We start from the raw sequence: 26238 nt of genomic DNA, 5'->3' as shown, positions 1-26238 counted from the left end.
AAAATGGTCAGTTGTTGGGCTAGTTGGTTCGACATCTTGCATAGGGGAGCGCGGATTTGGTTAGAAAGAAAGACACCACGACAGAAGTCCTTTCTGTCGTGTTGTCTTTCTTTCTGTCCAAAACCGCGCTCTCCTATGATGCATGTGATGATATTCATGTTACCACCTCTCATTTGTGTTCGCCATACAGTCACATCGCGTAATACTAGTATTGGTGCATGTCAAGCCAGTCAAGCGGCCGTGAGTCCACCATAAGCGTGTCATGTAAATCATGTCGTGCATGACATGTGTGTCGTGGTTTTCATGTTACCACCTGTCAATTATGTTCGTCATACAGTCACACCGCGCAATACCCATTTCGGGCGAAACGCCACGAGTGCACCGTGAGCGTGGCATCTAAACCCTGCCATACATTACACGCAAGTCATGGTTTTCATGTTGCCACCTCTCATTTACGTTAATCATACAGTCTCACATTGCCAGCTTTGGTGTATATAAAGCCAGCTAAACGGCCGCGAGTGCGCCATGAGCGTGGCATGTAAATCATATCGTACATGACATACATCTCCGGATTTTCATGTTACCATCCCTCTTTTACGTTGCTCATACAGTCTCGTCGCGCAATACCAATTTTAGTGTATATCAAGCCAACGATATGGCCGCGAGGGCACCATGAGGGTAGCATGTAAATCATGTCGTGCATGACTTGCATGTCGCGATTTTCCCGTTACCCCCTCTGATTTACGTTCATCATACAGTATCGTCGATCAATACCAAATTTGGTGTGTATAAAGCCAGCGATACGGCCGCGAGTGCACCATGAGCGCGGCATGTAAATCATGCCGTACATGACATTCATGTCAGGATTTTCATATTACCATGCATAAGTGATGTTCGTCATACCGAAATGCCTCATCATATCAGTTTTGGTATGTATCCATTCATCTCAACAGCCACGAGTGCCGCGAGACCATGTAATGTAAATCGTGCTGTACATGACATGCTTGTCATGATTTATGTCATGAGTTGTGTTCGTCGTATTGTCACGCCATGCTAATTTTGATGTATATCAAATTAACGAAATGGCCGCAAGAGCCCCAAGTCCGTGACATGAAAATCATGCTGTTCATGATATGCATGTCATGATTTTCATGTTATGACCTGGTATTTATCTTTGCAATACGATCATGTTATGTCATACCAAAATTTTGGTATACAGACCTAAAGCCCAGTCGGCGAAAGCTCTGCCGGACCATCAATAAAGTTGTTACCAACCAACCAAATCCCATTAACAAAACGGCCAGGAGAGCTCAAAGTCGTAGGCGGCTAGATAGATAGATAGATAGATAGATAGATAGATAGATAGATAGATAGATAGATAGATAGATAGATAGATAGATAGATAGATAGATAGATAGATAGATAGATAGATAGATAGATAGATAGATAGATACGCTCAAAGTCACAGGATTTCGCTAAGAGATGCTTCACATTTAATACGTTAGGATAAACGTGGAGCGTTTATCCCAACATGTTAACTTACCACCTCACCAAGTTTACTGCGTTAAAGAGTAATATAATACAGAATGAACGATAGAAAGAAAGAAACAATTCGACAGACCCCACGTACCGTGGGAATCGATGTAATGCGAAGCATGCGCGTGATGGTGACTGTGGCATGATTTTTCACATTGAGCGAAACGTTACGGAATGACGCTAGAGAAATGTGGAATTGGTATACGCACACTCATTTGTTGAAGACCATATGCATTATATAACTAGTTGTTTAGAGTTGCGTAACAATGCCAACATGGGTGTTACCAATACCAGACGCGGTAAGCTGGTATATAGTGCTTATATGCTTCAATGCTGGATAGTGCGAATCCGAACAGGACAAAGAAGGAACAGAGATGCACAGGATCGACAGCGGTTAGCTCGCAACTGAGCTCCATTCAGGAAAGTTTCCCTAGATATGCACACAGCCGAGTTGCACGTGCAGGAGCACTGTACGTACGTTACAGTCACAGTTACAGTTGTTATGCTTATACTTGTCCGTTATAACGGAGAACGCGCGCACGTTTCACGAACCCGTGTGTATGTGTAGAAGGGGTTCTTGACAGTTCTTGTACAAGGTTATCATCACCGTGATCAGTGAGCAACAGTGGCTGAACCGGACTTGTTAATTGGATCTGTTCGTGATCGCGGCTATGAGGAGTCTAAGTGTAGTGAAGTGCGAGGTATAGTGCAACTGGTGGAAATCCTGGACGCATCTTACGATGAAATGATGTATGATGCCTTCTGTCGTGGACGTGACAGCGAGGTCTTTTGATGCCCTGTCCATATCCAAGCCGTCTTTCACACAGTATAAGGACCAATCGTTGTCGTGTATTGATAAATCAATGTTGAAGTCAGCGGTAATGATGAGAGGCCTGGTTCTCTCAGCATATTTATTGTAGGAAGCATTGACCCCGGTTTTTGCGTTATCCACGTTGCGGACCACGTGGACGAGTGGATAGTAGTTGAGCGTCAACCACGGGTATTTTGTCTTCAACTTCCTCACTTTCCTTGCGTCCGCCGCGGTGGTGTAGCGGCTACGGTGCTCCGCTGCTGACCCGAACGTCACGGGTTCGATCCCGGCCGCGGCGGTCGCATTTCGATGCAGGCAAAATGCTAGATGCCCGTGTAATGTGCGATCTGGGTACACGTTAAAGAATAACCAATGGTCAAAATTTCCGAGCCCTTCGCTACGGCGTCTGTCATAATCATATCGTGGTTTTGGGACATAAAACCCCAACAATTATTATTATTATCACTTTCCTTGCGTGTCAATGTGTGTGTTCGCGGTTTATGTGTTGGTTGAGACCCTGTATCACCTCTGGCGCATACCCGCATAACATGAACTCTGGTATACGGGTATGTGCCACACGTGACTGAGAGAAAGGGTTTCATGACGTACGCGACAGATATTTTGCGTTATTCATTTCATGACCAGTGAATCGTGTTCGTCATACACTGATCCCCTGCTATGCCAATTTGGGTATGTTACAAGTTATGTAGACGACCAGAAGAGCGCTCAGACGTAGGCGGCTAGATAGATAGATAGATAGATAGATAGATAGATAGATAGATAGATACGTAGATAGAAACGGCCAAAGTGCCTGAGGTTCGCTAAGAAATGCTTCGCATTTAAAATTCGGCAGATCCCACGTACCGTGGGAGTCGATGTTATGCGAAGCATGCGCAGGAAGGTGACTGTGTCTCAATCTTTCACATTGAGCGAAACGTTACGGAATGACGCTAGAGAAATGTCAAAATGGTATACGTACACACATGTTTTGAAGAGTCGCACATGTATTATATAACCAGGTGTTTACAGTTGTTTAACGGTGCCAACAGCAACATAGGTGTTAGCAACACCAAACGCAGCAAGCTGATATGTAGTACTTATATTCTTCAATACTTTATAGCGCGAATTCGAATAGAACAATGAAGGAATACAGATGCACAGGACAGGCGCTACTCGCAAGTAAGCTTTATTCAGAAAAGTTTCCCTAAATATATACACAGCCGAGTGGCACGCGCACGCGCACTGCACGTACGTTACAGTCAGAGTTGTTAGAGTTGCGTTGCAGCTCTTATTCTTATACTTATCCATTATGACGGAGAACGCATGCACGTTTCACAAACCCGTGTGCATGCGTGGAAGGGGTTCAGATTCAGATTCAGATTTTTTCATTGATACGAATACAAGAATGTTACAAGTTTTTGGCAGTTCTTGAATAAGGTCATCGTGATCACCGTGATCATGAGCACCAGCAGCTGGACAGGACTTGTTATCGTATCCGTTCGCGATCACGGCTGCGAACGGTCTAAGTGTAAGTCCGAAGTATAGTAGCGCTGGTGGACACCGCGGATGGCTTTTACGAAGAAATGATCTGTGATGCCTTCTGTCATGGACGTGGCACCGAGGTCTTGTGATGCCCTGTCCACACCCAAGCCGTCTTAGAACCAGGCGTTGTTGGGTTTTGATAAATCAATGCTGAAGTCACCGGTTATCGTGAGGGACATGGTTCTCTCGGCAGAGTTATTGTAGGAAGCATTGACCCCGGTTTTTGCGTAATCCACATGGTCGACGTTGCGGACCACGTGGACGAGTGGACGGTAGCCCAGCGTCTTCCAGGGGTGCTCTGTCTTCAGCTCCCTTACTTTCCTTGCGACGGCCGCTGTGGTGTAGTGGTTACGGTGCTCGGCTACTGACCCGAAGGTCGCGGGTTCGATCCTGGCGGTCGCGTTTCGGTGCAGGCGAAATGCTAAAGGCACGCTTACTGTGCGATGTCAGTACGTTAAGGAATACCAGATGGTCAAAATTTCCGGAGCCCTTCACTACGGCGTCTCTCATAATCATATCGTGGTTGTCGGATGTAAAACCCCATCAATTACTATTATTATAACTTTCCTTCCGTGTCAATATATATATATATATATATATATATATATATATATATATATATATATATATATATATATATATATATATATATATATATATATATATATATATATATATATTCGCGGTTGATGCGTTGATTGAGACTAAGGGGGTTTGAGCGCCGCCTCCAGATAGTAAAGTAGTTTGCCTGCCTGCCTGAGACTGTTATCACCCGTGGCCCATACCCGGATAACATGAACTTTGGTATGCGGATATGTGCCACACGTGACTAAGGGAGAGGTTTTCATGACGTACGGGACATGTATTTTGCGTTATTCATGTCATCACCAGTGGATCGTGTTCGTCATGCACTCATCTTATGCCATGCAAGTTTTGGTACATTACAACCTATGGAGACGGCCAGGAGAGCGCCCAGACGCAGGCGGCGGCGGCAGCTAGAATGATAGATACGTAGATAGAAACGCCCAAAGTGCTTGAGGCTCGCTAAGAAATGCTTCGCATTTAATACAGAGATGTATAGAACGAAAAAGAAATCACACTGTAGCCACGTATAGCAAGAGATTGCGAAACGGAAGTCAGGAGGAAAAGAGCGTAGGATAGCTACTGCAGCATAGCAAGCGGGTGCGATACGGAGGAGCCGGCAAAGGAGGAGGCCATCGCAGCTGCCCCAGTCGGTTATTTTACTTGGTCACCAATATGCGCCTGCCTCCAAACGAGTCGGTCGACACATTTTCGTATGTTTTCGCCAGTTCCTGTGCGACATGCATCTCCATATTTTCTGCACGTTTGACAACTATTCAGACATGTGTTGTATTGTGTTTACTAATTTGACAGACGTTTTAAAGAACCCGCCGATGTGGTGCAGTGGATAGGTGCTCGACTGCTGACTGGCAGGTCGCGGGCTCGAATGCCGGCCACGGCGGCCGCATTTTCGATGGAGGCGAAAATGCTTGAGGCCCGTGTGCTCAGATTTATGTGCACGTTAAAGAACCCCAGGTGGTCGAAATTTCCGGAGCCCTCCACTGCGGTGTCTCTCATAATCATATCGTGGTTTTGGGGCGTTAAACGCCAGCAATTATTATATTGGACGTTCAAAAATTGGTCAAAGTTGGTGTAGAATGGCCGTCTTGCTTCACCACAAAGCATATCGTGAGACCTGGTATCGGAGGGAATAAGAAAGTGCCATTGCTTCTACAACAACCAGCAGAGATTTAAGGTGTTCTGCATTTTGAAGGATTTCTTTCAGCAACCTCGGTTTCGCCCGCTACGTCAACTTTTATACTACGGCTAATGAAATCAAACATTTTTTGGGCAGAAATACTACAGAAGGGCAAGTAATGCACTAAAATGATTTCGGGCAGTTTTTATAAAACACAAACTGAAAGGATCGAGCGCGACGTTTGACATGGAATGACTCAGCTTTGTGACGAGTGCTGGCGCCCTTTCATTGATAAGACAGTATTTTCCAATGTTTGTTCATTAAAAACCGCACACCGCACTTTTTTTTTTTCTAAGGGAGCCTTATATAGCAGATTATGTGCACAGTGGTTAATGGCGTATTGCTTCGCCAGTTCAAACCGCACTAAGGCGAATTATATCCCATTAATGGTTTTCTAACGCATCGAGTAACTCTGCTCATCTAGCTTGGCTTGAGAGGGTCCTTGTGTCCAGTATTCCCAGGTGAATATTCCAGCGGCTGCCTGTTGGACACAGAACTATGCGCTGCTTTGGAAGTCCGACCACCGCCGCTATCAGATGCTCTGCATGAGTGAGGGACTGGGTAAAAGCGTTTTCGTTCGCAATATGCAAGGGAGGCCAATTATTTCTTCGGTGAGTGATTCGTAGCAGTGCAGCCACATACGTTGCAGCTCCGAAACCCCCCCCCCCCAAAAAAAAACAAATTGTGGAGGTTGCTGTAGTTCTAAAGCTTGCTTTAGAACTGCAGCAACTTATGGAGCTATGGAGCAACCTAATGGAGCTTTGCTTCCATTAAATCACGCATGCTCTTCGCTAACTATTGCATAATTTGTTGTAGTTAGGTGATGTACCCTTACAAATGAGTATCTCTGCATTTTGTTTCGCAGCTGTATGTCACGTTTGCTCTCGCTATAACGTTATTTTATAGTTTTATGTGTCATAACATGTATATTAACTTATGTGATCTTATACACTGTATAACCCCCCCCCCCCTCACACACAGTACTCCTGCTGGAGCCTGTGGGGGTTCTTTGCGTGTGTGCATAAGTGTGACATTTTGTCGTCAGTGTTTTCCGTGCGCTCTTAGTTTTTTGAAGGGTTCTTTGCATAAATAAATAAATAAATAGATAAATAAGTGCAGCTCCACTACTTTGAAACCTGGGGAAATGCATAGCACGGGCACCCAGCGATTCCCGTTGGTGGTGTTCCAGCCGCTCCGTTCACCAAACCATCGATGACGTCAGTATTTTAGGTAATCATTTAGGCTTTCCTTGGCATGAATAGAATCTTGTTAAGGAGATTCGCAAACTCTGTATGCGACATCCACGCTTTTTTTTTTTTGGTGCACTTTGTGGGCTTCCTGCGTGTTACGGCCGTTAAGATGCGTCTCGTATGCAGCGAGTTCCGTCAGGTTGTTTCCCCTTCAAATGCAGTGACGAAGACGCCGGTCAAGCGCCAGTAGGAGGAGCAATCGCATGTTTCCGAAGCGTTTTAGCAATTTTATAATAATTACTGTAATTACTTCTTGGTTATATTTATGTTAATTATATTATTTTGGACCTTGCTCCTTTACTTTAACCCGGTTTTGAGCATTGCTAGCCTTGTTTTAGTCTTGTATTGACCATTTGATTTTCACCGGGATCACGCCACATGAGATCTACTGATGGGCGACAAGCCGGGCCCCTAAAGTGCAACGCAAGAAGCGGTATTCAGATCTGCAACTCTCAACTCTAAATGTGGCCCAATTCACCGAATGAATCTGCCTGCTATGTGCACGATCTCCGATATATTTGAAATGCCTCAATGATATGCATCGCTTTCGGCTTAATGTAATAAGTCCAAATGTGTTAGCCCGGGTGTTACTGGATTAACGGTAAAGAAATTAACGCATTGAAATTTCGGCTTCATGCAACACTCAGGTACCATTTCGAACAGCTAGCAGAAAGCAGGCAGTTAACGTAACGAAACTGTAGCAGAACGCCGAGTTGGAAAGCTACTGGAAGCTCATTTTGTAAATGTTTGAACTGCGCTAGAAACACGGACAACAGAACACGAGAAAACAGCACCTGCGCAGAAATGCGTTGCCATTGGTTGAAAATTGTTAGGATGACACGTCAAATCACCCGGAAGAAGGGAGTTGATAAGAAGTCGGGTGCAAAGATGGGTTAAAGAGGAATCAGGAGAGGTAGCTGCAATTTTTCATGAACGCTTTGGAAACTTGAAGATCTGCACCAGCCTTGATTCATCCCGGTAGGGAGTCTGAAAGATCTTTTACTCAGTGCTTTAATTGTGAATGCGCTGAGGTGACAAACTCTCGCAACAGATGGGATGGCTGACAAACGAATAGTTTTCGCGCTTGAATAAACGAGTTTGTGGGTACGAGGCGATGTCTTTGATAAGACAGTGTGCTCACCAGAAGGCCTCCGCGTCTTGGTCATTCTTGCGCAGGGGAGCGACCTGAGAAGATGCCTTCACTAGTGGGGCGACTGCTTTCGGTCCCTCCACGATACGTACACCGCAGCCTAGCAGGTGAAGGTCAGTTGTCGACCAATATGGCTGCTCTTAGAGCTGCACTTGAGGCGCGCCCATGTTGCTCTGCCGCACAATACAGTCATCAACTAGCTACTGTGTGCGGATCCGGCTGCTCTACGATCGTCGCACACAGAACTTAGACAACGTGTACACACCATTCGGGGGCCCGGAAGTGACGCTCCGTTGGAAGCTCCACTAGTGCACACATGCGCACACTTGGCTTGCCGTCCTTCTGTTGAATATCACTTCCTCGACATTTCAGGCCGCCGCGCTTTCTCGATAAAAGCGGGCGTCAAGTGCACAGCTGTGCCTAAGGTCACGACGGCAAGTATGTTGCTGCGTTCAGCTTTGACAGCCTTTCTCCGCTTTGCAATCTGGCTTGGCGCAGTATTCGTGTATCGCCACTGAATGAGTGAATCTGCTTCGAGACTTGTTCATTATATCGTTTTGCGAAAGCGACCTATCCAGAAACAAAGACACAAAAGAAGAAATATCCGCCTAATCTCTACAAAAGCGCCATTGCGTGCCACGTGATGGCAAAAAAAGAAGCGCCGTCACGGCTGCTCCCAGGTTTACATGCAAAAAAATACCCAATAAGGTGGAACGAGAGGACGACCGCCGCTGTGGCTCAATTGGTAGAGGATCGGGCGCGCTATCCTAAGATTGTAAGGTCGGTTTTCGTCCACTCTAATTTCTCTGCATGTATATGAGCACATTACAGGTGTAAGCTACAAGTAATGCCCCTGTACTTTCTCTGGCCTCATAAGGTTGCACATAGCCATGATCACATGTCATTTAGAATAGCGCAACGGCGTAGCCGCGCACAACAGCCACAATTTGATAGTTTTCTCCGCCTTAAGGAGTGGAGCTCAGTTTCTTCTAGCTCGACAGGACCAGGCGTAGGAGTCTAGGTCACTTAGCACTGCATTATTTTAGCACCTAACGACAGGCAAGCTCTTGGTCTTCTCATCCAAACGCCTATCAAACGAGCCGATGTGGGGAACGTTGTTCATGCCGGAGAAAATGTCGCGACCATAGAATATTTACTGAACTGATGTGACAACCTTCGGTGTGCGTAGTGCATCTCGGTCAGCACCAGTCGGGAGCAAACAGGAAGGAAGGAAGCAGTGCCTGTGAAGCGCGTTGTGCCACACTTGGCGCCACGCATATTGCTGGATGCGCGTCCGGCACTCATCTACTACTCGACAACTTTTTAGAGCGAACTGTGGGCCGTCGAGTAGGCCCGGCCAGCGAAAGCTCAGCAGGACTTTCGAAAATGTTGTTACAACCAAGTAGGACTCCACGTTATTAGCCTCGGTATCAAGGCCTTAGGGAACACCACTTCCAAAAGAATTGCCTGACAATACAGAAGCTTTGGGATCGGTACTTGGAATATTCTCAAAAATCGGAATCAGAAAAAATTCGGCAGATCCCACGCCTTGTGGGAATCAGTTTCATGCGAAGCAATCCGTGAGTAGGTGTTTAAGCTGCATTTTTCGTTTCTGAGAGAAACGTCACGGACGTGGATCGACGTGTTTTTCCAAGCGGAGTATTTGTGTCCCCCTCGTCGCTTTGCCAGGAACGTCGACTACACTGGCGTTTAAAGGGTAACTTATGTGTTATCCAAACGAAGAGCACATTACGGTGCGATGATGTGAATATCATACGTAACTTCCGTTAGCGTATTCCTCCGGGGTCGAGCATCGCTTGAATATGTCTTGCTGAATCATAGCAATACAAATGTTATGTTTATTAGACTTCTATAAAAGCGGAGCCAACACTGCAACCACAGTTGACGTTAACCTGGCATGACGCCTGTATCATACATTTAAAGGATAAGAATGTAATGTTTATTGTGTTGTTATAAAATTAGATAGCAGCACAGCAACCACAACTGACGTTGCACCAACATTAGACCTGCATAGGGTCATATTCGAAAGCATTTTCAAGACACGGCGTGGCTCTGTGGTAGAATACCTGACTGCCACGCAGAGGGCTTGCGCTCGATTCCTGCTTCAATCCTGATTTTTATTATTTGTATTCCTCTGGTCCACACTGCTGATGCCCCTTTTTATTACCGCTCTCGTATTTAAATTTCCGATGTCTGTTCTCGCGATCACAGTGTCCTGGTTGCGCGATGGTGGAGACTGGTTGCGCTGGCTTGCGCGCGCGATGGAGGCTACGGTATCCCAACAGATCCCCGCCGACCTCCTCTGTTCTGGCGGTTCCTGGAAAAATATAAACTGCCAATCACCTGTGGCACATACCTGCTTAACGTCGCCTGTGGTATATGGATATGTGCCACACGTGTCTGGAAGAAATGGTTTGACGACGCACGCGACTGGATTTTCACGTCATTCATGTCATGACCAGAAAGTCATATTCGTCAAACCCTCTTACCCTCCCACGCCAATATTGGTCTACACCAAGCTAAGGATGCGATCACGAGAGCATCCAGACGTAGGCGGCCAGATAGATAGATAGATAGATAGATAGATAGATAGATAGATAGATAGATCGATAGATAGATAGATCGATAGATAGATAGATAGATAGATAGATAGATAGATAGATAGATAGATAGATAGATAGATAGATAGATAGATAGATAGATAGATAGATAGATAGATACATAGATAGATAGATAGATAGATAGATAGATAGATAGATAGATAGATAGATAGATAGATAGATAGATAGATAGATAGATAGATAGATAGATAGATAGATAGATAGATAGATACGTTCAAACTGCCCTTGGTTCGATAAGAAATGCCTCGTATTTAAACATAGGCATATCGGTGTAAAAAACTTGTGGAACTTACGATACGCAGACGGCGCTGTACACCATTGGCATGAGGCTTTAGAAACTTTGAAGAAACAGGAATTAAGCGAGAAGACGGCCACTTTTCTAAACACAAGATAGAGTGCCTCCTCCGCCAGCCACAAGCACAACCGCGAGCAGCCAGGGCAGGGCCGGCGAGATTTCGCACCCTTCTTTCTCACCCGTTTCCGGTTGCTGCTCGGGGTTGAAACCGCCGCCTTGGAGCAAGGAAGCCGCCCAGCATTAGATTGCGGGCTCTCAGATATTAAACAGTTCTGCCCTAAAATGCTTTAATAAGATGTAACGCTGGCGACGAGTTCCCCGCGCCTGCATCAAACAGCGGCAGTCATGGTAACACGCGGCTCTATCGCAGCGTTTTTCCAAAATGGCCGGGCGGCGAAACTTGTATTTCGAAGTGAACGACATGAAAGAAGGCGTCTGCAAGCGGGCCGTTTTGATGACACTGTGTGGATCCTTCCAGTTATGAGACAACAAAAGCACTTTCGGCTCCCGAAACACTGTGCCTTTGGCGGATATCATTTCCGGCAACACTACGAGCCATCCGAACCCTGCCATCGCTGCAGCTCCCAGCATCGAAACCCAGGCGTGTATCTTACTGTCTTCGTATCAGCATTCAATCAGCTGGCCACTGAGTGTAACTTTGGCACTCGGATTTCACCGGCACGAAGCGAAGCACCGGCTCGTACAAATTCGTTGCATGCAACGATGCTGGACATCACGGCTCGAGAGCGTTTCGTGTGTGGTCTACAGGAGGGCAGCCTGCAGCCTAGACTCTTAAAAAAATATATAAAATTCCGAAGGCAATGTTGCGATTCCGAAGATCTAACATTACAGTTTGCCTGCAGAGAACACCAAGTCCCGCCATTGGCACGTCAATGGCGAGGTATCTGAAATCAGCCGAACAGCTCGGGAAGGGGCAAACGACATGGCTCGGCCTCCGCTGCGACCATCAAGAGCACAAGAAGGCGCAGTTACTGCAAGAAGATAGGCCACATCGATGAAGCATGGTTCAAGAGGAAGCGAGGGCAGCTAATGCACGGCCGCCGTTTGGTGGACACCGCAACGCTTGGTGGACACCGCAAGCTGCATGCTGTTGATCAGCATTTGGACGTGTAAACAACACTCTGACAAACTCACTTCCATGGCCTGAATATTGCGGCAATGCCTCAAAAAGACCAAAAACATGTGGTGGCACTCAAAATCCAATGCCATTCAGGGTTGCCACTGACTTTCGAGTAAATGTCGCCAAACGACGAGCAAAAAGTCGCCAAAAGTCGCCATTTTTTTTTACAAATTTCGCCAAAAAAGTAGCCATTCTAGATATATGCGGCATACCCAGTAATAAAAATTTCCACTCACGTATAGCCCCGTAGAATACAGTACCATCCAAGACCCTTAAACTATATTGACGTTTCTCGATGCCAGTCATATCGCCTGCTTCACCATGGGAGTGCATTGCATGGTACTGCTTCTCCGACTAGCCGCAAGATATGCGTGGTGGCGCAAGGGTGAATGAACGAAACGGTCATGACATCCTTCCATCCCTGTCCTCTCGTTTCAAAGCTAAAAGTGGGGTGTACACCTTGGGCGAAAACCGTGAAAGCATTATTTGTAGACAGCTTTACGTATCCTTATATGAATTAAAAGGATTAAAAGGTTTATTGAAGGTAACACGACAGAATTCTTACAGGAACCGATCATTAGTGAGTCTTACACCTTTTCAGCGTGAACTAATATGATACCGGACATCACTGACCCTTTCTTATAGTTACTTATATCAACACGCGTCAATCCGATGCGTTATTGCTGTATAACAATGTAAAATGTTATATAGCAATTGTTTTTGTTGCACACGCTCACCGAGAACAGTGAAAAATGCCTCAATAAATAATTTTTATTGCAGAAATAGCCGCGTATCCGCCTCCCTCCGCTATTCCAAAACAGTCTTTTCGAGCTGAACAGGGGGTACTGCAACAGTGAATAAGTCGCCAAGCTATTCAGAGCAGTTGGAGCTTTGGCGGAACAAATGGTCGGAACACGCGGCCAACCCGTCGTCTTGCCCCTTCAGATGCGAAACTTCTGATAAGCTTAAAGCACCTAAAGCCATAAACCTATAGTCAATCACTGCCCCCTCGCGGTTTGCAAGGCAGTCCGCTGACTTACATTTTGCTAGAATGTCGCTGGGGGACGTTCCAGTACCTCCTGCATCTAGATGGTATCCCGAACTAAGGATCCCACTCACTGATCTTATTTTCAAAGAACATCAAATAAACGTTTTATTATCTCTCTAGATGAATTGAGGAGGTACACACGAGTTACAGGACGGACATACCGAATGACGCGTAATGTGCACATTCTACTCGTGGGTCTAAAACCAAGAAAAATACTGAGAATATTGCCGCTCATTCGTTGGGAAGACACTGAGCTTAGGATTCAAAACTCGGTGGAGACCTAAGCCGAACATCGCCAAAAATTCGCCATGTCGCCATTCATAATTTTAGGTCGCCATGGGCCTCTCAAATTCGCCAATTTGGCGAAAAGTAGCCACCATTGGCAACCCTGATGCCATTCGAAGTGGACGCAGAAGCCGCCTACTCGCTCATTAGCTACGAGGCCTTTCGGCATGCACGGACTCACAATGCGCTTGCCCTGATGGAGAGTGATAGCCAATTGCGCACTTCGTCGGGAGAAGGCTTAAAGCCGGTAGGCACCGCATTTGCCGGTGTGACCTACAAGGAAGTGCAGCACGCATTGCCTCTGCTTACTATAGACGATTTCACTGTTTACTAACACAGGCCCTGGACCGCTTCCGGTTTCCTGCGCTGGCGTAGTCTAGCAGGATTGGCGGGAAACAAAAGCCTTGGCGAGTAGCCCGTAGAGTTTCAACACTTTTCTCCCTGTGTCTAGCAAAATATTTGAATTAAATATTCTTCTAAGCTACGCACAACACTAAAAGAGTTAGTCTTTAACTATAAGCGCCTTTCTTTTATGTGAAAATGGAAAAAACGGTATTCCCTTACTCTGACAAATCTTAAAAAAACGCTTTACGCTTCGGTGTTGCAGAACAATAAATGAGGTGACCGGAAGTTTCTTGGGGTACACCACGTGCCCCTGTTATCGCAATCTTGAAACCGTCTATTGCCGCGTCCCTATTTGTGCCCAGCTACACGTTGGCACCGAGGAAGAGGACGACCGATTCGCTCGAGAGGCGCAGCACGATTAACAGAAGAAGGCGTTTTTGGCGAGTCCACCTTTGGTGTCTCTGAGAGAACGACGCGCGTGTTTCTTGCAATGAAGCCACCTGTAATTTGTTAACTGCGACACTGGTAGAAGTTTTGGGTACCATCGCCTCATGATCGGCACTACCAGGGATTAAAGTCAGGGGGGCCCGGGGGTGCCCCCGGGGCTCGGCCCCCCTCGGCAGTCCAACTGTGGCACTGCGGCACCAATTTGACAAGTGCTGGAGTCTCTTTTTTACAGCAAAAGGTGTTATGAGATGACAACAAGGGTTGTTATGAGGTCACAACAAGGGCCGGTGTCCGTAACCAATATCGCTCGAAATAAGAAAAAAAACGAAATAAGAAAAAATTTCCAGCATGGAACGAGGTTCCAGCATGGCCCTCTGGGTGGGAGCCCAGTATTCTACCTCAGAGCCATGCCGGTGCGTGAAACTGCTTTGCAAGAAGACCCTATAAAGGCATCATGTCCGGAAGGAACCACATTACCATATGTAATATAGCGTGGGAGAAGAGTAAAATAGCAACGAAGCGTAACACAGCGCGAATTCTGTAACCAGGCGTCACACAATGAGAATTGCGCAACGAGTGGGTTGTTGAATACTTCCAACCCGTTACAAAGGGCTCTGCCATAACTCTTCATCGACATCAGCCACATCATCAACAAAGTGCACATAAGGCCTTAGAGGTGGTTAGCAGGTACCACGGTCCTCCGCAGAATGACGAAAAATTGCATAGTGGCTGCTTCCCTACTTCACAAAAATTATGATTGTTTATAGCGTAGTGGGTTCCTCGCAAGTAGACTTCTATTGGTTGCCAAGGCAACTCATGAGGCTCCCATGATCCATTTGCTCAGGGTTTCAATAAAGTTAATTGCTCCTTTCTCTCTCTTTCTCACGTTAGCGTATGTTATAAAGCGGGGTGCGCGTTTTATGGCAGTAGTGCTTTGTGCGGGGAAATTATCCTCAGCGATTTTCCGAATAATGATTTAATCGCGATTATTTCGTTGATGGGGCGTCAACAAAATAGAAGAAAATATGTATGTCGCACAGCTGAATGCAATTCACCGAGACACTGAAAACTACAGGCAACGCCCCCAGTAATCACGAGTCACCACTCTGCTCGACAAAGCTTCTTGGCACAGCATACTGTTTCACAAGGCACCTGAGTGTGAAGCTACCTGCTCGTGAATCACTAATGGTTCACCTAGGTCTGCTTAGTTTACCACTCCATTTTCATTCTTTTAGTGGTGCATTACAAGTCTGCTGTAAGCCAAAGACGCCTGTATTTTGCCAACTTTTCTGGGCAAGTAGTAGTGCAAATAAAATATAGCATTGTCGTGTCTGAGGTTCTCAATCCAGTGAGTGAAGTAATGTTTTGACTTTGAGCTCATATATCTTTAAGCCTTCACATCCCGAGTTATTTCCCAAAAATCGTTCCCGAAAGAATTTCATTTAAGCTTGATTGGATTACCAAGTTGAATAAATTCCCGACATACATTCGGAATAATATACTTATTTGTATAGCATTCATAAGCATTTGTTCAGTTCTAGAGACGGTTGGTTTCACTACACTGTGATCATCTCAAACACATCTCTTAAGTGGAATCTCGTTCATACGATTCTGCATAATACGTTTAGGATCTTGCTCGCCAAGCTTCTTATGCTCGCGCCTTATCCATGCGCGGCGTGCTCGCCGGCGGCTCACTACTTCTCATTGGTCCCGCTAGGAGCAGAGCTGCGCTCTCTCCGTTGATTTCAAGAATGCTCACTAGAGGGCGCGCTGCCGCTCAAGGCGGCACACACCACGCTCGGCGCAAACGCTAGTTAGGTGACCGCTCGGGGATACATCTCCGCTTGGATACATCTCCGCAGCATGAACACCCCAGCCAAGGCAGCAGCGGTATGGTCTCCACGCCAAGACCCTGCTGTGAGAGCCCGGGAGACCGAAGCGAAGAGGGCTCGCCGTCAAGCAAACCCGGAGGTGCGGGCGCGAAGTGGAACGCTGGAAACATGCACATCAATGCATTCGTTCCAGTCGTCTGCACCAAAGAAGCGGAGCGTCCTGCAGGCGGTGTCGGGATCTACGTCAAGCTACCTGATGCGGCTGAAGATCTCGCGTTGCCAGTAACCAGCCAGAGCCATAACGGGGAGCACGCCGCTGTGAAGCTCTCATCCAGGATAGTAGTCATGACCATGTACTTGGCACCGAACTTGTCACAAGGAGACGTCGCCAAGTACATCGAGAAGGCAATGCATCGATACAGCACCGAGTCCAAACGCGGTTCCTTCGTACTCGTCGGAGATCTGAACGCTGACATCATGCAATGCGATTGCCTAGTCCAACGCATGATGTCACGTTACGCTCTCCGATGCGTATCGTACGACTGCAAACGTCCCACCACCAACAGGGGCACCTGTATCGATGTTGCCTTCTCGAACTTTTCATTGCGCCCCATCATCGATGATCCCTTGGCCACATACTTCACTGATCATAAAGCCATCATCTTTAAAGGGGAACGTGCTCCCAAGCTCATCGAGGGACGCCCTTCTTGTACTTTGTAAAAGAACATCTCTTGTGTATATATAATGTGTTAGTTCATCCAAATGTATATATACTTAATCAAAATGTATATAGTGCATCCAACCGTACATTGATAAACATTGTGTATGTAACGCATATATAACAACATTGTGAAGTCTATATATGACGGTAGAGGAATGTGTACGAGCATTCGCGGTTACCCGATCACCTCCGAGCAAGCTCCTCTAACATCATTGACTTTGTGGATATGGCGGTGAATTTTTTTTGTTCTTAATCCCTGGCCGAATATATATATATATATATATATATATATATATATATATATATATATATATATATACTGTGGCCGCCTGATGAGGGCCCTCCTCCAATGAAGGGAGACTTTAAGACCTGGGAACTACCAAGAGCAGTCCTGCTTCCAGTCCCACGACACACCCACGCGTGGAGACGCCGGTTCACCGCTCAAGCCTTCGCCTTCAAGGTCTGGGCCCAGGATTTGGTCCCTTACAATGACCGCCTCTGCCAACGGCCAACCCCGCTCAAGAAATGGCATCTTCAAGCAACTCAATGCAGGTAACAGTCCAGAACCTTCGGATTCCCGAGACATTTCATGGTCGCACAAACCGAGATGCGGAATCGGTATTGGTTTTTAGCGCAAAAAACGACACTACAAGAAAGAAGACTGAACACAGCGCCGTGTTCCGTCTTCCTTCTTGTGGTGTCGTTTTCTACGCTACAAAGCAATACGCATTCTCACCAACTAGCCCGACAACGCATTCTGTGGAAAATGCGGAACACTGTCTAGAGTAGCTTGAGCAGGGAACTAAGTCGAACCATTGGGCCCCGAAGAGAGGCTATTTAGTGTATACTTCGCTCTTGAAGACAGAGCTAAAACGTAGTTCATAAACCGCGAGAGAACCCCGACTACGTGGGACGCCGTCGGCTAATCGATACCTTCGGGAGCACAGATCGACGTGAAAACGCGCAACGCCTTCTTGAATCACGCATTCAACAGCCAAATGAGGCAATCGCGACGTTTGTTGAAGATATTGCGCGTGTGTTTCACCGCGCTGATCCCATGATGCCCGAAGATGAAAAGCTGAGCCATCTCATTCGCGGCGTCAAAGAGCAGCTGTTCGCTGGTCTTGTGGGCAATCTGCCGACAACAGTGGACGAGTTTATAAGGGAGGCCAGAGCAAATGAGCGGGCGTTGCAGCAGCGGTACCAGCATTACAATCGCCTCGTGACCAGCGCATCTGTATGTGCCGCAGCAATGACCACGTCGTTCGATTAGAGCTGTCTACATCAACTGATTCGCCAGACTCTACGTGAGGAGATTACCATGGAGATCGCAAGGCACACACCGCCGTTGCAAGCACCACCGCAGATCACGGCTGCCTGTGTCGCTGAAGTCCTGCGCCACCAACTCCGACAGGCGTTTGCTTCTCCCCAGCCTAGTTCTGAAGTGTAATACCAGCCGCACGCCTACAGCTACGCAGATGCTGTTCGTCGTCCGTCTTCCATGCCGCGCCACAGTACCACCAACCACCCCCTATTGCAACCTTGGCCCAACGGGAGCCTGATAGGCGACCCCAATTGCGGAAGACCGATATCTGGCCTACCGCAGATCACCATTCATTGTGCTACAATTGTGGGGAGCCGGGCATATTTATGATTTTTGCCCGCATCGGCCACCTGGATGCCGGGGAACAGGGGCGTAGCCACGAATTTTTCTCGGGGCGGGGGGGGGGGGGCGTGTTCAACAATACTTTATGTATGTTCGTGCTTGCGTTTGTATGTGCGCGTGTATATATACGCAAGCAAAATTCAAAATTTCGGGGGGGGGAGGAGGGTTGAACCCAAAAAGGGTGTCGACTTGGACTTGTTGGTTGGTCATTCACGTAAACTGTTGCGCGTGAAAGACGTAGACAGGGAACACAAAAAGACACACACGGAGCGCACACTGTCAACAAATTTTATTAGCACAGCGACGTGACCTTATATACCTGACAAAACCCAATGCGCATGACAGCAAGTACATAACACGGTCCACTCAATATTAGCCCCGAGAACGAACACTGGCGGCGCGGCAGTCGCGGCAATGTGACGTCACGGCAAGGACTCGCTTGCTCCGCGGCCGAGGATCGCCTTTTTCTGCGCCCGCTGCGTTCCCGCTCTTTCGCGATACGGTGGTGATTATACTGCTCATTCTTGCGATGCAAATCTCCCAAGGTAGAAGGTGGAAGTTTGCACTACTAGCGAAAGTTTAGTCAGCTGTAGAAAGTTTGGATAATATAGCTTATAATGGGCGCATTCCCGTCCGAACGGAATATTCACCGTGAAAATGGTGATGCACGAGAGCAAGACATTCGTTGTTTTCATCGTGTACTCCAAGACATCGGTGCTAAAAAATTTACGATAATGGTTCTAACTTCATTACAACTTGGCGTAGACTCCACGGTTAAAACACGCGTCCCGAAGATCACAAATTAAATTATAAGACGTTTTCAATTCAATAACTACATTGCGGTTTTGTCGTACAAGTTATGTCTACCTTTGCAGATGATAGGTGATTTGACAGAATTGCGCTTTCTGCTACAGGAGACGTTAGATGAATCTGTCTATCGTAAAGAATCGCTTAATAAATCCGGGAAATTAAACAAAGTAATACTGCCACGCACACAATGGTTTCGGAAATTCTGAGGTGTTAGTATACTTGGATTATGTAAACATTTCTTCTCAACACTCGTCTGGGATTATGTGGCCGTATGCCCTGATTTCCTGAATGCTGGTCCGATCAACCGCCGGGTCACAAGCGGTAATGCTAAATTCACGTGGGAGCACTGTTGATAGCAATCGCCTGCAAAACAAACGCCTGAAAGTCGGAATGAGCGTTTTGAACTGTTTCGATGGCACACTCAGCAACGTGGCCCACGTAATAATTAAACGTCCTTCGCCTCAATGAGTCAATTATTGGTCTCGCACGTCATGTCCACATAAAAGTTGATGATGCTCAGGGGTATATCAAATGCAAAGAAGATTCATTTATGAGCTGGCTATCTAAACTAGTACTTATACATGTGTAACAGCGCCGTTGCTATGATGCTGCATGAAGACACAATCTGTCAGCATAAGGAGTTTCCGCAATTAACCCTAATTTTTTTATGTTGTGAAATGAAGCCCCGAAATTATTGCGAGAAAAACGTGAAACTAAACAACATGATGAGTGAGCGAGTACACAAGAAAAACAAACACAACTGCGGGGCGATATTCTCGGGCAAGCGCTTTAGAGATATGTTGCGAAGCTCAATACTGCATGCGCTTTCGTAATCGTGTGCGGGGCTTGGCACATCGGCAAGAACGCTGTCCGCAGATCGCGGATGCGTCCGATGCAAATAAAACTTGTGGTGGCGAAGCCATCATATTCTTTAAGGAAATCGTCCGTGAAAAACACAACCTAATTATGTGAATAAGGTAACGAAATGACCGTGACGGCTTCACGACGTTTGCATCATATCATTTGTGTTATCTGTGCTATGATTATTTGATTATGTCAAGATAGATAGATAGATAGATAGATAGATAGATAGATAGATAGATAGATAGATAGATAGATAGATAGATAGATAGATAGATAGATAGATAGATAGATTCGTCCATATATTCATCAGTCTCATCGACTCAAGCTCGCAGTGCAGACACAAGTATAAACTCCCTAATTTCTGGTTATCGCCTGATTGATTGATTGATTGATTGATTGATTGATTGATTGATTGATTGATTGATTGATTGACTGACTGACTAAGGTGTCTAGCGTGTCAAGACCGCGACATGATTGTGAGACACGCTGCAGATTATTTTGACCGCCTCGAATTCTTTAACGTGCTCCTGTATCTAAGCAGAGGAATGTTGCTTCTCACACCCGTCGGAATGCGGCTGCTGTGGTCGGGAATCAGACCCATCCCCGAAGTCAGCAGCGCGGGGCACCGTTGGGGACTGTGAAGAAAAAATGCATATACCTTTTTGCCCTTTTACTAGGAACATTATCGATGCTGTTTTCGTCATTCATCTGAACCTTGAGACAGGCAAAAAGCGAACGTAAACAGCGGAACAGCGCACGAAGCAAGCGCGTTATATATGCCGGCGCGTCACGGCGGGCATCGAAGAGTCCTTGCCGTGACGTCATTCACGCCTCCCGCCAGGCGGCGCCACCCCAACTTCTCGGCGCTAATACACGTGCTGTGGCACACATACTTGCTGTCATGCGCATTGGGTTTTGCCAGGTATATAAGCTCACGTCGCTCTGCTAATAAAATTTGTTGACAGTGTCTACGTCTTTCACCCGCAACAGTTTACGAGGGTTGAACCCCCTCCCTGGCTACGCCCCTGCCAGGGAAGTCCACCTGGCACTACTTGCCGCCACTTTTATGAAAGCCTTTGACGATGGCCTTGCTGGCCGGCAAGAAAGGTCCTGCAAGCGCGCTCACCATCTCCAGCTCGTTTTAGGGGCGAAGCTCCTTAAGGCGGTACCCGTTCGTCCCTCGTAGTCGTAGTCGTAGTCGTAGTAGTCGTAGTGCGTAACCAGTCTTACGCTTTGACCTCCAAGGTGGTGCCGGTGGGAGATTTTTCCTGTGCGTTGTTGAACAATAAAAAATTTGCAGCGTGCGCGTTAACTAAAAGCCGAATTCTTCTGTCTCTCATTCCCCATTAGCAGCCATTGGCATGTTCCAGTAGGAAACGTTAGTAGAAGTAGAAGTGTAAGTGTTAGCTAAAAGCCGACTTCTTCTGTCTCTCATTCCCATTAGCAGCCATTGTTTACCTCCAAGGTAGTGCCTGGTGAGATTTCTCCTGTGCGTGATTAAACAATAAAAATTTTGTTCAAAACGCCGTTGATTGATGAAATAAACCAACGAAAGACGCCAGATGTTTTGTAAAAGCAAAACGAAAGAACGCCAGATGTTTCTAAAGCAAAACGAAAAGACGCCAGCTGCTTAACGAAAGACGCCAGATATTTTCTAAAGCAATGGTTTTCTAAACAATGAAAATTCACAGCGTACATGTAAAATTAAAGTGAGCTGCAAGTCGTCATAACTCATCGAACCTTTAGTATAAACGTGCCCGATCTCACGTCGGTGACGATGTACTGGGCAGAATTCACGGAAGATTCACGTTTTACCGATGAACCTCCGCAGCTTCGCCCACTCATCATCATTCACTCCGTGGATATGCTGTGATTTTTCGTCACCCAACCACCGAAGTTTTAACGCGATAGCGTTAGAGAGCTCGTTTCGCAGACATTCCGCCGTCGGCGTCGGTCACGGCGTCGTTTGTGAGCGAAAAATCGCCCGTGGCCGAAAAATCGAGAAAGATGCAAATAAAATAATCATTAAAAATTTTCGGTGCCATTGAGGATCGAACCCGGGCCGTTTGCGTGGTAAGCAGATGTCCTGCCACAAAGCCACGATGTTATTTGCAGTTCCTTCGGAAAAAAAATACTAGATAAATGACATGTAGTGGTAGGAGTCTCCTTAACGCATTTTGTTCGGCAGGTGTCACGACGAAAATGAGCCCATTCGGCGATTTGTAGACGCACAGGCGAGGCCATCAAACTGCGTTTATTGCGCGACGCCATGCGACGCCAAGCCGGGATAGTGCACCCATCGCCGCTAAAAACAAACACACACAAACTTGCAAACAGCTCCAAAAATGGACAACTATGTCCATCTAGAGGAAAACATATCAAACAAACAGCAAACATTAGATAATGTGCTGCCATCTGTGAGGCATTGTGAGAAACGTGTCTCGATTACAGCAGAGCCTATGTGGTTCCGCCGTTATACGCGATGCGCAGCGCCTATAGGCGCGGCGCTGAAAGCCGCGTAGCGGCGGCCGTTGGAACCGCTGGCGGGTGGCGTAGCGGACGCCTCCTTTCACTGCAAGCATGAGGGAATTGCGCGCGTGCGATTTGCCGCTTGTGCGCGTCCCAAATAATTACTTTTGCGGCGATAGTGTGCGCAAAGGAGCTGCATTTTATAATAGTGGACATGTGTCCGATGTCACAGCTGTGTTGGACGACAATGTCACCATACGCGCCAAGTGTTTGCCACAGACAAACGTCAACAAGCTTCCCTACGAAGTGGAGCACATCGTAAGTACACCGCTTTCTTTATAACCTCCCGATCACTAATGCGTGCATGCGTTGACGCATGAACCAACGTTTTTTCCTCGACACAGTAGCTTCGTTTACGTGACGTGTGTTTATATAGTAGATTTTGAGGGAGCGCTGTCGCACCGGCGCATGGATTTCACGGGTGCGGCCACGCGAAGGGTCAGCGTTGGTAAAACTTTGAAACTAGTACGATAAACTTGTGAAAAAATATCTCGGCAGCTTGCGCTAGTGGCGTGGGACTGAGTCACTGCGGAGCTGGTGGTAACCCAGCTTGTCATAGCAGCTTGGCTACGTATTTGCTGGGTGTGTTCAGATAAGAACGTCGGTGCATGTCCGTCGACCCCTTGTAATTTCGCTGAAAAAAAAATATTTTGTTGTCCATAAGTGAAAGCAGGCGTTCTCTTATTATTTCGACCTTTCTTAAGCGAATTGAGCTGTTTCTTGTTTATGTTCTTTCTTTTTTTAGGCAGCGGGCGAGCGCGGTCGGGCTGCAGAAGCGCCGCTTGTGCCGCCACGCAGCGTCTGCGTTATCACGTTACCGACGTGCCATGGGATCCTCTCAGTGGATCCTCTCCAGTCACCTCCTTTGTGAGCCGTACACAGGCACCGGTGATCGCATTCCAGTGTCATCATTAGGTAGAATCAGGGGCGTAGCCAAGGGGTGGGGGAGGGAGATTGGGGGGTTCAAACCCCCCACCGAAATTTTTCAGTTTTGCTTGCGTATATATACACGCACACTTACAAACGCACGCACGAACATACATAAAATATGGTTGAACCCTCCCCCCCCCTAAAAAAATTTCTGGCTACGCCCCTGGGTACAATGCAGCCGATTTCGTGCAGCACACGTGTGATTCCACGGCGCTTTTGTAAAGGAGCCGTCACGTGCCCCACATTCTCTGGCATTGCGCTTCGTGCCATTCGTTGTTCAAGAGAGCCTAGGCATCGCGTCTTATCAGTAGTAACAACATCATGTGTATTGTAGCGTCCACAATGCAGGCGAGGCGACCAAGTGTAAACGTAGTAGCGTTCGCTGAAGACGTAGCGGCATAGATGGAGAAATAAAAGCACGGCAATCGTTCTAACACTGCCGTAAACAAAGCGCGATTGCTTACCTTCTACGTCGTACAGCCGCAATCCACCGCCGCCGTCACTCTCGCTCATGAAATAGCACCGAAAACCTGTAGAAATGCGTTCCTGCCGATTTTTTCGGTGTGTTTGAGCAGCCGACAACGCAGCAGTTATTTTTCTACATCGCTGAGGCCCGACAGAGGCGTTAAATCACGATGAAAACACATCCATCCGTGCATTCGCGTAGACGCTTGCGGGAACACTGCTCGCCGGGACCCATCAGTGCTTCCGAGCCGTGGCGGCAGATGGCGTCGTCGGCGCTTTGCGCATCGCCTATAGCACTGGGAAGTGCTTTAGATCGCTCTTGTCACACACAACATCAACACTGGAGACGCCAGCCCAATCCGACGGCGTCCCTATCGCGTCTCCCATGCTGAGCGCCAAGTTATACAGCGTGAAGTTGACAAAATGCTCACTAAAGACGTAATCGAACCATCGTGCAGTCCATGGGCGTCGCCGGTCGTGTTAGTCAAGAAAAATGACGGCAGCTGGCGCTTCTTCGTAGACTATCGTCACTTAAACAAAGTGACTCGAAAGGACGTCTGCCCACTACCGCGGATTGACGACGTTCTCGACTGCCTACACGGGTCCGCTTACTTCACATCTATCGACCTCAGATCGGGATACTGGCAGATTTCTGTCGATCCTCGCGACCGTGAAAAGACAGCGTTCGTTATACCGGACGGACTGTTCCAGTTTAAAGTTATGCCATTCGGTTTGTGTAACGCCCCGGCTACATTTGAAAGGATGATGGACTCCCTCCTTCGTGGATACAAATGGTCAACATGCCTTTGCTATCTGGATGACGTCATCGTATTCTCACCCACATTCGACAGCCACCTGAGCCGCCTGTCAGCTGTTCTTGAAGTTTTCAGAGCAGCAGGCCTTCAACTCAACTCTTCGAAATGCCGTTTTGGCCGTCGGGAAATCACTGTGCTAGGCCACCTTGTCAGCGCTCGTGGCGTGCAGCCTGATCCTAAGAAAGTTCGAGTCGTTAAAGATTTCCCGATACCACGGTCCGCGAAAGATGTCCGGAGCTTTGTCGGCCTCTGCTCCTACTTTCGTCGTTTTGTCAAGAATTTTGCCAACATCGCCCGTCCTCTCACGGAACTCCTGAAAAAGGATTCTTACCTCACCACCGATCTTGGCTCATTTTGACCCGTCGGCCCCTACAGAAGTTCGCACCGATGCCTGCGGCCATGGTATCGGGGCTGTTCTCGCCCAGCGGCAACAAGGACAGGATCGCGTCATTGCCTACGCCAGTCGCCTCCTCTCCCCTTCAGAATGCAAGTTTTCTATCACTGAGCGTGAGTGCCTCGCACTTGTTTGGGCCATCGGAAAATTTCGACCATACTTGTTCGGTTGCACCTTTTCGGTAATTACCGATCACCACGCGCTGTGCTGGTTGTCGTCCCTCACAGATCCCACTGGACGACTTGGACGCTGGGCTTTGAAACTTCAAGAATACAGCTTCAACGTAACATACAAGTCTGGCCGAATGCACCAGGATGTCGATTGTCTATCCCGTCACCCAGTGGATCCTCCTGAGGCGTCAGCGCACGATTCCGATGCCTGTGTCTTAGCCATATCCGATTTCGCCGACATACGCAACCAGCAACTGCGTGATGACTATCTGCGGCCTATCATCTACCGTCTACGTCTTAATCCCGCGGACCCGTCACTTCATTTGTTTGTGCTACGCGATGGCATTCTTTACCGACGCAACGCCAGTTCCGAGGGCCTCGAGCTTCTACTCGTAGTTCCGGCGGCACTCCGTTCCACTGTTCTTGAACAGCTTCATGACGCCCCCACCGCTGGCCATCTCGGAGCAACCCGCACGTACGATCGCGTACGGCGTCGATGTTTCTGGCCCGGCCTTTACCGTTCGGTGCGGCGATATGTTGCTGCTTGTCATTCCTGCCAGCGCTACAAGCATTCTTCCTTGTCCCCACCTGGTCCTCTTCAGCCTATCGACATTCCAAGTGTCCCCTTCTATCGCGTCGGCCTCGACCTCGTGGGACCATTTCCAACGTCTCTAAGTGGTAACAAGTGGATTGCCGTAGCTACTGACTACGCAACACGAAACGCAATCACGCGGGCACTACCTGCAAGCTGTGCCACCGACGTCGCAGAC

The sequence above is a fragment of the Rhipicephalus sanguineus genome, chromosome 3, assembly GCF_013339695.2.
Source record: "Rhipicephalus sanguineus isolate Rsan-2018 chromosome 3, BIME_Rsan_1.4, whole genome shotgun sequence".
Lineage (NCBI taxonomy): Eukaryota > Metazoa > Arthropoda > Arachnida > Ixodida > Ixodidae > Rhipicephalus > Rhipicephalus sanguineus.
This window is presented reverse-complemented; position numbering follows the sequence as displayed.